Source organism: Phyllobates terribilis, unplaced genomic scaffold (assembly GCF_046119375.1).
Source record: "Phyllobates terribilis strain yellow unplaced genomic scaffold, ASM4611937v1 Scaffold_17__1_contigs__length_24005725, whole genome shotgun sequence".
In the NCBI taxonomy this organism is placed as follows: domain Eukaryota; kingdom Metazoa; phylum Chordata; class Amphibia; order Anura; family Dendrobatidae; genus Phyllobates; species Phyllobates terribilis.
In genome coordinates this window covers 1,640,632-1,656,587 of record NW_027362777.1, presented here as the reverse complement: position 1 = coordinate 1,656,587, position 15,956 = coordinate 1,640,632, and positions in this window count along the sequence as shown.

Sequence of the window (15,956 nt, the reverse complement as noted above, 5' to 3'; positions counted from 1 at the left end):
ATCATCCTGAAAGAAGGCTATGGAAGACCTGTTGACTGGTGGTCATTGGGGATCATCCTGTATAAATTCCTGCTGGGATGTGTACCATTTGATGCTGATTCCCTCACTGAGCTTTATAAAAGGGTTGTCATTGGTGAGTAGAATAATCCGATCATTGCGTTGATTGGTTACATTTGTTTAGTTATTTCCTTTGCTTTATGTTACAGTCCAGTAAAGAGGTTTTATTTTCTGTAATTTTCTATGTAACAGGAGAACTAATTTGGAATTGTGATCGCGCTCCACCCCTGGATGCTCAGAATCTCATCACTGAGCTGCTCAGAAGAAATCCTGTGCGTAGACTTGGGACAGGTAACAGATATACTAGTATTAATATTCCCTTATTAGACCAAGGACATATCGCTCATGTCCATGAAGATCAGCATTTCTCTATCAGCTCATCTACTGTATTTCTAGTTCTCCACACTAAGACTTTCAGTTTATTTCCTTCATGTCGGCTCAGTTTTGTCATTAGTTCAGATTACGATAAACTGTTCAGATATGGAGCCAGCCCTGACCATGTCCGCATCACTTTTGTTTTTCTTTTTCTAGGAGGAGCATTTGAGATCAAGGTTCATCCATTCCTGAGTGACTTGGACTTTGACAACATTCTGAGCCAGGAGCTGGAGTATGTTCCTCAGCTTGTTTCAGACGCAGACACCAGCTTATTTATCAGTAAGTAGAAGGAGACATCATCTAGACTAAGCGACTGTTTGTCTCATCTTCCCTAATATGTGATCATCTGTTCCCATTAATATTAGTGATACATAGTGACTGTGTTATACTGACAACCTCTAATAATACTTCATTACCTATTTCTTGTAGATCATTCTGATATAAACAAACATCTGGTCTCAAAGGATGAGGAAGGCACAAGTGAGAACAATGAGAGCCTTGACTTCCAAAATTTTACGTCATCTTCTGAAAAGCTTTGTAAAGTAAGTATGTGATTAATAAATCCAAAATATGTAAAAAAAAATAAAAAAAACTCTAAAAGTACATAAAAAAAATATTTTATATCTTATTTTTATCCGTATTTAGCTCTGTACCATCGCTACCAGGATGGTGAACAATGAGGATCCCAATGCCCCTCCAGAGTATACACAAGAAACCAACACAAACATCTCAGAAATGTGAGTAGATTAGAAAGGGTCATTACTGGGAGTTCCAGGCTGATCTATGTACACAACACCAAATATAGGACATAAATAACAGAATATCAAATGCAGCATTCACCGCTTCATGGTTAACGGTCATTGTACTTTTGGCTTCAGAAAATGCAGAAGATAACAGCCCATAATTGTGGCATGTCATGCATTTTTAGCACTGCCTACTCTGTAGGAGAGCTGTAGTATTACTTGCCAGACATTCTTGGTAGTTGTGTTCTGATCCATGGAAGGTAGTTTGGAGCAGAAAACCTTCCCCACTATGACAGTCATATGTCCTATTAGGCCTTATAGTCAGTGTTCTTATAGTGAGACAACCCATTTTATACTGTGTTTACTTACGATTTACATGTTTTTCTTCTTCAAACAGGCAGAAAGAATCTGTTCCTGTATGTAATACAGACGATGCTGTTACCATCTTGCCACCCTCGTCCCCATTGCCAGGTATGTACATGTCTACAGCACCAACAATGTGAATGTTGACTTCAAGGCTCAAATATTTCCACATGGTTTTTCTGGTCTACTATGTTATCCATGTTTCATGGATCTCAGCTATGTTGACCATGGGTTCGTACTGTATCCCTATTTCCCTAATTTTGTACAGGAGTTTTTTTTCATGTATTCTGTATATTACGTTGTATCATCTAGTAACCTAGTGAGATATAGCGACTGTGTTATACTGACACCCTCTAACAATCCTTCCTTACCTATGTCTTGTAGATCACTCTGATGAAAACAACCATCTGGTCTCAGAGGATAAGGAGGGCACAAGTGAGGACGATGAGAACTTTATCTTCCGAATATTTGCATCATCATCTTCTGAGAGGCTTTCTAAAGTAAGTATGTGATCGATAAATCCAAAATATGTACAAAAAAGGATCTGCAAAATGAAAAAGTATATATATTTAATAACTTATTGTTATCCACATTTAGCACTCTACCACCACTAACGAGATGGTGAACAACGAGGATCCCAAGGCCCCTCCAGAGTGTACACCAGAATCCAACACAAACATCTCAGAAATGTGAGTAGATTATGGGGTCATTACTGGGAGCTCCAGGCTGATATATGTGCACAACACCACATATAGGACATAAATACCATAATATCAAATGCAGCATCCACCGCCCCATGGTTATGGGTCATTGTGCTTCAGCTTTCGGAATTGTTGGAGATAACAGCCCATAATTGTGGCCGGTCATGCACTTTTAGTGCTGCCCTCACTGTAGGAGAGATGTAGTATGAAATGCCGGCCATTCTTGGTAGTTGTTTTCCTCTCAGCTCTCTATAAAAAGTAGTCTTGAGCAGAAGACCTTCCCCACTATGACAGTCATATGTCCTACTAGTCCTTATAGTCGGTGTTCTTCTAGTGAGACAACCCCTTTTATACGGAGTTTACTTGAGATTTACATGTTTTTCTTCTTCAAACAGGCAGAAAGTATCTGTTCCTGTATGTAATACAGACGATGCTGTTACCATCTTGCCACCCTCGTCCCCTTTGCCAGGTATGTACATGTCTACAGCACCAGCAATGTGAATGTTGACTTCAAGGCTCAAATATTCCCACATGGTTTTTATACAATACTATAGGTCTCTTATGTTATCCATATTATGACAAAGCAGATCCTATAAGAATATATTGTTACTGATTTTTTTTTTTAATTTTTCATCAGAATTTCCATCTCATGAAGAAAGAAAATCGGCAATAAATCTGAGTATGGAGCAACAAAACTCAGAAAATGGAAAAAATGGGAAAAAGAGACGAGGTAAGTGTGAGAATCAGCTCCATGTTGTGTGATGTCAGTGAGAATAATTCATGTGGAGTAGATGTCATCTGTCAGTGATGGGATTGTCACATGTATGATTGCTGACAATGACCCCTGACCTCTGTATGATAATATTCCTCTGCCGTCCGGCCACAGTGACTGCACAGCATTATCATGTAATATGGAGTCCCATCACTTACATTATATTTATTTCTCTTCTCATAGGTTCCATCTTCCGCCGGATCTTATCATCCTGCCGGCGTGGATTATCCAGGGCTGCTCGCGCATTTGCATGCTGTGACTGTTGCCCTAAAACCATCTAAAAGACGGGACACCTAAGCATCCAGCGCCCTGAAGTCCAGCAGATCCACCATCACTGCTGGAGCTGTATAGAAGGACCTTCACCATCTACCTGTGGCCTTCTGACTGGTCAACCTGGACAAGTTTCAGTAACGCCTCTGTCATCAGGCTCCACGGTATTCATACTGCTCGTCTGACTTGTCATTTACTGATCACCTGGTATCTGACCTCGGCTATCTTCCTGACTTTGATTTAGTCTATTGATAATGTTCACGTTTTTATTCATCCCATTATTAATTAAAAAAAAGTAAAATCTGTTACTGTTGCTCTGATTCCTTTTTGTCTTGAATTCACAAATACTTGTAACTCACTAATTGCTCTTCTTCTCACTAAATGTATTTCTCATTATCCTTAATGCAGCAGTCAGTCTCATATTTCTGTCCAGCAGTTACACTGGTGCCTCCACCCTGTACCAGTCATTACACTCATCCACAAACCTCTCCACACTGCTGCACAGTCCTGCATCTCTACCATATCTACACTCCAATGAGCTAAGATTAACATCCTCCATAATCAGGACCTTCCACTCTCATGTCCAAGATATTTTCTCCGCTGCACCAGCTCTCAGGAGTGCACTACTGCAGGCAATCATGTTCATTCCCACTATCAGAGATTTTAAGTGTGCAGTAGAAACAGATTATTTGTGGCAGGACTATCAAATCACCTCACTATTCTAAGTTTTTCCTACAGCACTCAGTAGCACTTAATATTTGTACATATACAAATAATGGCTGGTGACTGGTTCATGCAGCCTTAATTCCACAAAGATGGAAATAAAAGGTCAACATGTTTCATACATCCAAACCATCCTTAATCATGGCAGAAAAACATAATTTTAAGTTCCCACTATGAATATTTGGTGAGATATCACAGCTGTGTATTTTCACAGCACAAAGAACACATCTTACAGATCAGCAAATCACAGTGTGCTGACGCTTAGTGTTGTAGTTTTGAACAACACCATTCATTTTATCATATAATGTGTTGAAAAATGAGAAAAAATGCCAGGTTTGGGTTCCTTCATTTTACAGTGTGTATTGTGTTGTAAAAACAAACTGACAAAATGATTCAGAGTCAGTAGTACGATTACTGTGATACCAAACTTATAAGGTTATATATATATATATATATATATATATATATATATATATATATATATATATATATATATATATATACAGTGTTTAGCATAAATCAGTACACCCAAATAGATTTGTCAGCAAACCTGTAGTTTCCTTTCAGAATCATTATTTTATATGGGATACCATACTACAAAATACTCTCGCAAATTTGAGCCATTGAATGCAAACAAGATTTGGTATTTTGAAGACCCCAAAAAAGTAATTTTCTTAACAAACTCATTCAAGATCATGTTTCAAAAATGAGAACATCCCAGTAACAGTCTTAAGAGAAAAGCTAAGTTTAGACAACAAAATTCTAATTAACAAGAACTGAACCACAGGTAAGTGTAATTATTCATTAAACAGATGTCCAGCAGACAGGTGTCTGTAAAAGGAAGTTACTTAATAAAGAAAACTCCTTCCCATTTCATGCCATCAGCAATGGCACCACATAGAAGAGAAATGTCACAAAACCTGAGAAAGAAAATAATTTCTTTGCAATAAATGTGAAGTCTACAAGAAGATCAGCAAAACTTTACTTATCAGTCAGAATACTGTAGCAAAAGTGATGCAAAACTATAACAAAGACGGAACTGCAACCATCTTACAGAGACGTCCAGGCCGACTATGGAAGTTAACACCTAAACAAAAGCGTCCTCTGATGAGAAGGGTAAGTGGCACCACATAGAAGAGAAATGTCACAAGACATTTCTGAGAAAGAAAATAATTTCTTTACAAAAAATGTGAAGTCTACAAGAAGATCAGCAAAGCTTTTCTTATCAGTCAGATGGAAGTTAACATCTAAACAAAAGCATCTTCTGATGAGAAGAAAATCGACAGGCAAATTCATTGCTATTAGCTGAAGAAGTAGAAAGCCAAACCAGGGTGAGTGTTTTCCATGACACGACACGGTGTACACTGCAAATGAATGGCATTCATGAGTGTCCTCCACAAAGGAAGCCTCTCTCCCTTAAAGCCCATGAACAATAAAAGTCCGTCTACAATTTGCCAGGGTCCATGCTTAAAACTATGAGGACCACCGGATCTCTATACTGTGTATGTGCATCTTATGTGTATGTCCGTATTTTATGTTTGTGTGCACTATGTATATGCATACGTTAAAATGTGTATAGAGTATTAGCATGTGCAAATTTTATATGTGTGCCTAATATAAATATACATGGAAATGTATATGTAGGTGGTGCCTGATGGAGGGTGGGGGGCCCAGATCAGAAGTCCTGATTAAGGGCCCTTCACTGTCATTGTCTGCCCCTTATATAAACAGTAAAATCTCCTTTAATAACTGGACTTCCATTGGGGTGGACTTCTCATAGATGGCCAGTAGGCATACTATATTGTGAATCTGGGCATCTCTCACAGAAAATCTGATCTGGATATGAGGGTGGTCTTCTATAAGCGGTGATGTTTTGGAGAGATTTAGGGAAAAGTCCCAATTCTTATCCATCGATCTGGTAATTTGAGTAAAATATTTGTGTTGATAACTGATCACAAAGTCACAAAATATGTAAGATTTGGCATAACCTGGCTCATTTTTCAAAAAGTTATGCTCAATTTTTTTAGCACCAAGTTTTGTTGCTTTTTTGTAGACTTACACTAACTTAGTATATTGTGTGAGAATTAAATGAATTATGAATTAGTTGGCGCATTTTACCACACTCTGGTGGTCCCTGACAGTCCTTCTTTACCGGCCCTGTAGTGATGCCAATGTAAACTTCCAAGTGACCGCGCAGTCAATCACTGTCACGAATGCAGGACAACCTATGATTAGCTAATTTTTGGGAAATCCTTATAACAAAAGGGGATTGAAAATATTTACAATTATTTTAAAAGCATTAAAAAAAAAACAGACCCAATACTTATAATTAGTTTGTTGAAAGTAGTCTAATTAAAGGGAGCTGAAAGGATTAGAGATTATGAACCCGATTCACCAGTGTTTTTGCCAGAAAACTGGCATAAAGCTCTTGAAAAGTTGCAAAGTTTTGTGACTTTTCCCATTTTCACATAATTTTAACCTCTTTAAAGCCCAAGACGTACTGATACGTATCTGCGCCCTGGGACTTAAGAGCCTGATACGTATTAGTACATCTTTGCGATCGAGCCCGCACACAGGCTGTGCGGGCGTGATCGCCGCCGGGTGTCAACTGATTGTCACAGCTGACACCCGGAGCTATGTGCTGGGAGAGGTCCCGCACATTAACCCCCGCAATGCTGCGATCGAAGTCGTTCACAGCATTGCGGGGGCAAGGGGAGGTGATCGGGATAGTCACCTCTCCTGCCGGCGTCCAGCAATGTGTGCCGCGGCTTCCCGGATGTTGCCATGATGACCTGATTCACTGAGGGGTGCAGTTTTAAGAATGGTGTCACTTTTGGGTATTTTCAGTCATAAAGACCCCTCAAAGTGACTTCAAATGTGATGTGGTCCCTAATAAAATGGTTTTGTAAATTTTGTTGGAAAAATGAGAAATCGCTGGTCAATTTTAACCCTTATAGCTCCCTAATAAAAATAAATTTGGGTTCCAAAATTGTGCTGATGTAAAGTAGACATATGGGAAATGTTATTTATTAACTTTTTTTGTGTGACATATCTCTCCGATTTAGGGGCATAAAAATTAAAATTTTGAAAATTGCAAAATTTTCAAAATTTTCGCCAAATATCTGTTTTTTTCACAAATAAACACAAGTGATATCGAAGAAATTTTACCACAATCATAAAGTACAATATGTCATGAAAAAATATTCTCAGAACCAGGGGGATCCGTTGAAGCGTTCCAGAGTAATTACCTCATAAAGTGACAGTGGTCAGAATTGTAAAAATTGGCCTTCTCATTAACGTGCAAACCACTTTGGGTTGTAAAGGGGTTAAGGACTCTACCTGCATATACAGTCATGGCGGAAAGTGCTGGCACCCTTGAAATTGTTTCAGAAAATTACACATGTTTTATTACACGCATGTTTATTTCCTTTGTGTTTATTGGAACAACACAAAAAAACTGAGAAAAAAAAGGCAAATTGGACATAATTTCACACAAAACTCCAAAAATGGGCCGGAATACATATATATATTTTTGATGGGACAACACTGAAGATGCGACACTTTGATACAATGTACAGTAGTCAGTGTACAGCTTGTTTAACTGTAAATTTGGTGTGCCTGCAAAATAACTCAACACACAGCCATTAATGTCTAAACCGCTGGCAACAAAAGTGAGTACACCCCTAAGTGTGTTCTCAGCTGATGTTATTTGTTGGGTTTTCTTTGCATCCCGAACAATTTTCTTGGCAATTGTGGCTGAAATTTTTGTTGGTCTACCTGACTGTGGTTTGGTTTTTACAGAGCATCTGATTTTCCATTTGTTAATCACAGTTTGAACACTGCAGACTGGCATTATCAATTCCTGGGATATCTTTTTGTATCCCTTTCCTGTGTTATACTCTTTTTGCCTCCCTTTCCTGTGTTATACAGTTCAACTACCTTTTCCCGTAGATCCGTTGATAATTCTTTTGCTTTCTCCATCTCAAAATCCAGAAACGTCAGTGGCTGGATCCCAGAAACTCACTCAGCTTTATGCACACACACTGATTACAAGCAAACAGGTCATAGGTGAGGATGTTACCTTTAGTAGCCATTCAAACCCATTTGTGTCAAATTCTGTGCATGTTATCAGGCCAAAATCACCAGGGTATGTGAACTTTTTGATCAGGATTATTTGGATGTTTTTGGTTGTCATTAGTGATGAGCGAGCACTAAAATGCTCGAGTACTCGTTGCTCGTGTCGAGCAAATTGAAATACTCGGGTGCTCAACCCGAGCAATGAGCCCAATATAAGTCTAGGGGAAACTTGAGCATTTTTCAGGTGGCTCTCCACGGCGGTCTGCAGGGGGCCTAAAAATTGCCCAAATCGATGGGAACTCTGCTCAAATAACATGGGAACAGCATGGGGAAGACCCCTGGAAGCATCTCTGACTCCCAGATCACTGCTGTCAACAACGTCGTCAGAGTATTACGCCACTTTTACGGCGTAAGGAACATCCTTTCCAGGGTGATGACTTGTATATAAGGCAAAATAAATAAACAAAAACAAAAATACTCCTACACACCTTGGGCTATGTTCACACGTAGCATTTTTGACACGTTTTTGCACTTTTGCATTGCTTTCAACCTAGACAAATGCATTCACCAGGAAATGTCGTTTTAACATTTTACAACCTTATCTGGCCATGTGGTGTGTGACACATCATCAGACACATGCATACAATGCTGAAAAGACATGGGAACAGCAAGGGGAAGACCTCTGGAAACATCTCTGACTCCCATGTCACTGCCTAAATGTGTGCCCATCATAAGTGATCCTTGGCACATGCGAAGATGCCTCCCGCCATGCACCTGTCGTTGCAGACTTGCAACAATCACCGTCCACGTCCTTGTCCCACTGCAGTGTTCAGTTGTCCCTACCCCATTCCTTGGAATGCAAGCACAAGAATGCCGGCAGCCACCCACCCACAGGCTGCAATACTATACTGCCAAATTTTTGACAGCTGCTTGCACTTGAAATGTGGCCTTTTAGGCTCGTGGAGGCGGAAGCTTTTCATAACCTCATGCCGACGGCGGCCGGGTGTCCATACTCGGTCCCCAGCCGCCACTATATTTCCCGGTATCGCCTCCGCCTTCCACAAGCACGGGTCCCATAACATTACCCGTGCCCTCCCCAGTGCACTTACTGGGAAGGACCGCCTAACCACAAACACGTGGACAGGTGAATGTGGCCAGGGACGGTACGGAGCCAGTCCACAACTTTTTTTGCTAAGAGTTGTATTTAGCTCGGTGAAATTACTGGCATAGAGGGAAACCGTATCTACCCTGCGTGTCATTTCTCCCAGAAAATCCTGTAATTGAGCTTGTTGCAGAAGCAATGGCAGCCCATCCAACATCAACTCGCACTTGTCAATGGTGCTTTGACACACACACATCTTTCTTTGCGCATTTAATTTCTTTAATACAGAGTTGGAAAATGGCCTGATCCGTAATGCGTTTTGAGAAATAACATGCATAAGCATGGCCGATCCGCATTAAAAAAGTAGCCATAGAGTGTCCAGGAACCTTCCCCCACACTTTTCTTAGCCAGGGCTGCTTTTCGGCAGGGTTGGACGGGCCCACCAGAGAACCGGAGACTCCTCCGGCGGGCCCTGGCTTCTCCTTCAGGAGAGTTCATAGTGCCGAGGTGAGGCCATGATGAAGATAGAGGCCATCATCTGCTTAGTTTTCTGTTACTTGGAATGCAATTGGAAGTATGCAGCCAGCCACCCACCCACCCACAGGCCGCAACACTAAACTGACAGATTTCTGGGTAGCTCTTTGCACTTGAAATATGGCCTTTTAAGCTTGTTGAGGTGGAAGCTTTTCACAACCTCATGCAGGCTGCGGCCGGGTGTCCATACTGGGTCCCCAGCTGCCAGTATTTTTCCCAGCATCGCCTTCGCCTTCCACAAGCACGGGTCCCACAACATTACCCATGCCCTACCCAGTGCACTTACTAAGAAGGACTGCCTAACCACAAACACGTGGACTGGTGAATGTGGCCAGGGACGGTACGGAGCCAGTCCACAACTTTTTTTGATAAGAGTTGTATTTAGCTCAGTGAAAGGACTGGCATAGAGGGAAACCGTATCTACCCTGCGTGTCATTTCTCCCAGGAAGTCCTGTAAAGCTGCTTGCACTTGAAATGTGGCCTGAACATTACTGCTGGTACTTTTCTGTGGGAATTTTCTTGCCTCCTACCAGCCTGGAATATTTCCAGCAAACTATGGTACAACACTATGGTATTAACACTGCCCCCAGTACCAGTAGCGAAGCCATCCTCAATTTCCTTCTCTGGAATTTTATTTGGTAGACTGAGTGGCTGCCCAAATACATTTTCTCACAAAGGAGCTGATGATAGAGTGGCAGTAGGTTCAAGTTTCTCCAGCCTGTTAGATATTAGAGGGTGAACGGCAGCACATTGGATCAGTGGTTAGCACTGAAGTCTTGCAGCACTGGGATCCTGGGTTCAAATCCCAGCAAGGACAACATCTGCAAGAAATTTGCATGTTCTCCCCATGTTTGCATGTGTTTCCTCCTCAGTAAAAATAGTGTCCTGGAATCTTCCCACACACTTTTCTTAGCCAGGACTGCTTCTCGGCAGGGTTGGACAGTCCCACCAGAGAATTCTCTGGTGTGCCTTGGCTTCTACCTCAGGAGAGTTCATGATAGCGCTAACTTTGCAGCTGCTATGGGGCTCTTGAGCGGGTGAGAAAGGTTAGCTCTCAGAAACAAATCCTCTGGTGGGCACAATGTTTTTCAATCTGAAACAGCTTCTCAGTGGGAGTTGTATTTCACCACAGCCATATTCTTTAGCTCTGTGAAAGGACTGGCATAGACGGAAACCTTATCTACCCCGGTTGTCATTTCTCCGTCACCAGGTTCCGGCCATTGTAACACACGACCATGCCTGGCTGTATGTTCAGCGGTGAGAGCCACAGATCAAGCTGCTGTGTTACAGCCTTCAACAACTATGCAGCGCTGGGCGGTTTGTCAATTAAGCATTAAGCATGTTATCTTTAGCACAGCCTGTTGCTGTTTGGCCAAGGCAGTGCTGCAGTGCTGTCAGCTTGTGACTGATGTGGTCATTTCGGAGATGGAGGAGGAGGTGCATGAGCTGAACAATGTGATTACATTGAGGTTAAATTGGTGATGCTGTTTTTTATACTAAAGAAAGATCCTATTGTTATGTTTTTTTATGTTATTTTTTATGACAAATGCATTCACCGGGAAATGTCATTTTAAATTTTACAACCTCATCTGGCAATGTGGTGTCATCAGACACATCCTGTTTTATTTATGATGGAGGGACTCTGAAAGTCATAAAGCCTATTTTTATAGGGACATCAGACGGCCCTTACTTTTCTTAAAAGGCCAGCAGTCGGCCCTAGCTATTGTTAGAGAGCCATCAGAGGGCTATGCTTTGTTGTTCCCATTATTAACAAGTGGGTCTCCTATACTGTTATTGCGCATCCAGTGACTGCAAGGGTTGTCAAAAATTTGGATGCAACCTAATACCCCTTTGAAGAGACATAGAGGAGGGTCTCAGTAAAAAAAATGTTCCCATTATAAAGGAGCGGGTCTTCTATAGTGTTTATGCCCATGCTGTGACTGCAAGGGTGGCCAAAATTTTTGAAAAAAAACACTAACAATTTAAAGACACAAAGAGCAGGGCCACAGTAACAAGGTACGACATGCTCCCATTTGAAAGGACAGGGTCTGCTATACAGTTATAGGGTATGCAGTGAGTCCAACAGCTGACCAATTTTAGGAAAAAACCCACTAAGAATTTAAAGACATAAAGAGCAGGGCCACAGTAACGACAAATTCCCATTAGAAATGATAGGGTCGGCTATACTGTTATAGGGTATGCAGTGAGTCCAACGGCTGACAGATTTTAGGAAAAACCCCACTAAGAATTTAAGGACACACAGAGCAGGGCCACAGTAACAAGGTACGACATGTTCCCATTAGAAAGGAGAGGGTCTGCTATACAGTTATAGGTTATGCAGTGAGTCCAACGGCTGACCAAGTTTAGGAAAAAACCCACTAAGAATTTAAAGACACATAGACCAGGCCACAGTAATGACAAATTCCCATTAGAAAGGAGAGAGTCTCCCATAGTGTTGGACTATGCAGTGACTGCAAGGGCTGCCAAAAATTTGGAGGCACTTCAATGGCCCTTGGAAGAGACGTGGAGGAGCGCATCATAAAAAAAATTTACCATTAGAAAGGAGCGGGCCTCCTATACTTGTAATGCCATGCACTAAGTGTATGGGCTGACAAACATTTACTCCTGGGGGGTATACATGAACATACTGTATAAAAAATTTTTTTTTACGGGCATCATAAAAATGTAGCACCCCGAGGGCTCGGCCGCTACAGGGGTATTGCACCTCTGCCAGAGGTGTGATATTCCACTCCCGGGTAAGGATGGAGTATGGACCAGGGTTCAGTTAGCACACTCACCCCATTTCCGAGGGACAGCTCAACGGTGCTCCCATTAGACAGAAATGCAGGCACAACAGACCATGTCCCTGGCTGGAGTGGGGAGGGGGTAGGAATACCCAGTGATGTAGGAGCAGATAGGGGTTGGTTCCTGAGCGTAGATAGGAGCCCATTGGTTGCTGGTCACCTGGGCTCATGTTCTAGAGGGAGTTATAAAAGGTGGGCACCATCTTAGAACAATGTTCAGTCAGAGAGAAGAAGTGACGGAGTGGAGGCCTCTGCAAGGGGCTCTTCTCCGTAGGCGGTCCTAGCCTCTGAGGCCCAGCCAGCACAGAGAGAAGAGAAGAAGAGAAGTTCAGTGAGTGGAGTAAGAGACGGAGTTCAGCCAGAGAGGGCTGACAGGGAGCTGTGGCTCAGTCTGGGCCCAGCTCCACGAAGCAGGCCTAGGGTGAAGGCCAGGAACAGAAAGGAACAAGAACAGAAAGGAACAGAAGAGAAAGAGAAAGAGAGAAACAGAAGGGCTCAGGAACAAGACGGCAGAAGGGACCCTAAGAACCCACGAGAATACAGGGTGAAGGGTCAGGCAGATTAAGGATACCGGATCCCAAGTTGGTGGAGGAGAAACAGCCCTCAGCCAAAGACCGGAGGTCGTGATCATTTATTGGTGCGACACCTCATCAAACCTGCTAGGAAGGCACCATATAGGACAGCGGGGAACGGGAACCACGTTTACCCGCACAAGTCCGCGGCAGCTGGAAAAAAGTGGGTCACTGGTGAGGCAGGCCAGAGAAAGGATTGAAGGGGTCCTGTGCCATGCTCCTGAACTGCCTGGGGTTTACCGAGCCCCTCACCTGGTGGACGCAGCACGGCTCGGGCGGTCATTGCTGACAGAAGTGACCCGGAGTACATGAACTGTGAGTAAAAGACATTGGACTACAGTACGTTGTCTGTGTACTCTTTCGCTCCTCCAGCACTAACGGCACTGGGACTCTCTGCACCATCACCCTCACCATCCACTACACTGCCCTGGGGCTGCACTCTTCCCGTGGGGAGTCACACTACCTCAGCTGCATACATCATCAGCCCCAGCGGTCTGCCTTGCAGCGGCGGTTCATAATAACCGCAATCCACGGGTGGCGTAGTCGGACATCACTTAGGACTGCTAAAGGACTACCACTGGTCTGACCACCCTGAGCCACGGAACCGAGTCGCCACTACTACCCCCACCGTCTCCCTATTGCCCGGCTCCGAGTGCCCCACGGCCCAGGGGCGAGTCAAACACCCTTTAAAAAAATTATGTGGGTGTTGCATCATGGACCACGGTCACCCTGGTGATATGGTGGTGGAGGATGAGGAGAAGGAGGAGGACAAGAGCAAATAGCCAAAATCAGGAAGCGTATACCCATGTTTGGGTGTGAAAAGGTGCATGGGAATACACGCTGGCAGCAGGGCAGGGCAGGACATCCAAGGCATAGAGAGCAAGTTCATTCCACATATCTAGCTTGGATACCCAATATTTATAAGGCACAGAGGAATCACGGAGGACGTTGGTACGGTACGGCAAGGTACTCCCTCAGCATCTTCCCAAACTTTGCACTCCTTGTGAGTCAGAGCCTGTGCGATGGGAGGGTCTGAGAAAACTCTCCCAGAACTTTGACAGTGTTCCCCTGCCTCTGCTGGATTGAAGTTGTGTCTCTCTCGCCAGTACTCCTTGGTTGTCGAACGAAGTGTGCCCTCTGCCTCCAGCATTTTCAGATGGGAATTTTTTTAATAGTTCTGCAACAAGGGCCTTCTGGTACTGCCTCATTTTTGTACACCTGTCCGCCTCAGGAATAAGAGATATAAAGTTCTCCTTGTAGAGTGGGTCTAGAAGTGTCACCAACCAGTAATGACCTAAAATTTTGAGAATGCGAGGGTCATGGGAAAGGCAGCATAACATAAACTCAGCCATGCGTGCCAGACTACTAACAGGCAAGACTTCCGTGTCCTCACCAAGAGGATGACTGACCATGCTCTCCTCCTCCTCCTCTCTGTCCTCTGGCCATCCACGCTGAACAGACGGTATGACAGCTGTGCAGATAGCACCGTCTATAGTGCATGAAACTAGTTCCTGTCCCTTCTCTTCCTCCTCTTCCTCATTGTCACCCAATCCACGTTGGGATGAGATGAGGCTTGGCTGTGTGTAATCACCCTGTAAGGTTAATTGCTCCATCTTATCGTGCTCCGCCTGCAATGCATCATCTTTGATTGTGAGCAGACAGCGTTTCAGAAGACAGAGAAGCGGGATGGTGACGCTAATTATGGCGTCATTGCCGCTCACCATCTTGGTGGAGTCCTCAAAGTTTTGGAGGATGGTACATATGTCTGACATCCACGTCCACTACTGAGGTCTTATGTGTGGAGTCTGAACTGAATACCGATAGCCTTTTTGATGCTGGTACTCAACAACTGCCCTCTTCTGCTCACAAATCCTTCCCAACATCTGCAATGTAGAGTTCCAACGTGTGGGGACATCACACAACAGTCTGTAAGCCAGAAGCTGCAAACGCTGCTGAAACACTGCAAGGGCGGCTGAAGCTGTAGCTGACTTTCTAAAATGGGCACACAGGCGGCATACTTTAACAAGCAGATCCGGCTGCTCCGGGTAGGATTTGAGTAACCACTGAACCACGAGGTTAAGCACATGGGCCAGGCATGGTACGTGTGTGAGCTTGCCTCGCCTCAGAGCCGCCACCAGGTTCCGGCCATTGTCACACACGACCATGCCTGGCTGTAGGTTCAGCGGTTTGAGCCACAGATCTGCCTGCTCTTTCAGAGCTGTCCATAACTCTTCAGCATTGTGTGTTTTTTCACCTAAGCATATTAGCTTCAGCACAGCCTGTTGTCACTTGGCCGAGGCAGTGCTGCAGTGCTTCCAGCTTGTGACTGATGTGGTCATTTCGGAGATGGAGGCTGAGGAGGAGGCTGAGGAGCATGAGGTTCAGGAGCTGTAGACCGTGGGGGCAACCCTGATTGACCTAGGGCCTGCAATCCTTGGCGTCGGGAGGACGTGTTCCGTCCCAAGGTCCGACTGGGTCCCGGCTTCCACTATGTTAACCCAGTGTGCCATCAGCGAGATGTACCGTCCCTGCCCACAAGCACTTGTCCACGTGTCTGTGGTTAGGTGGATTTTACCGGTAACTGCGTTGTTGAGGGCACGGCTAATGTTTTGGGACACGTGCTTGTGTAATGTGGGGACGGCACACTGGGAGAAATAGTGGCGGCTGGGGACAGAGTACCGAGGGACGGCCGCCGCCATCAGGTTGCGGAATGCTTCTGTCTCCACAAGCCTAAAAGGCAACATTTCGAGCCAAGCAGTCGTGAATTGTGAGAATTTAGTAGTGTGACCTGTGGGACGTTGGCTGCATATTTGCGCTTGCATTCCAAGGACTGGAGTATGAACAACTGAACGCTGCGCTGGGA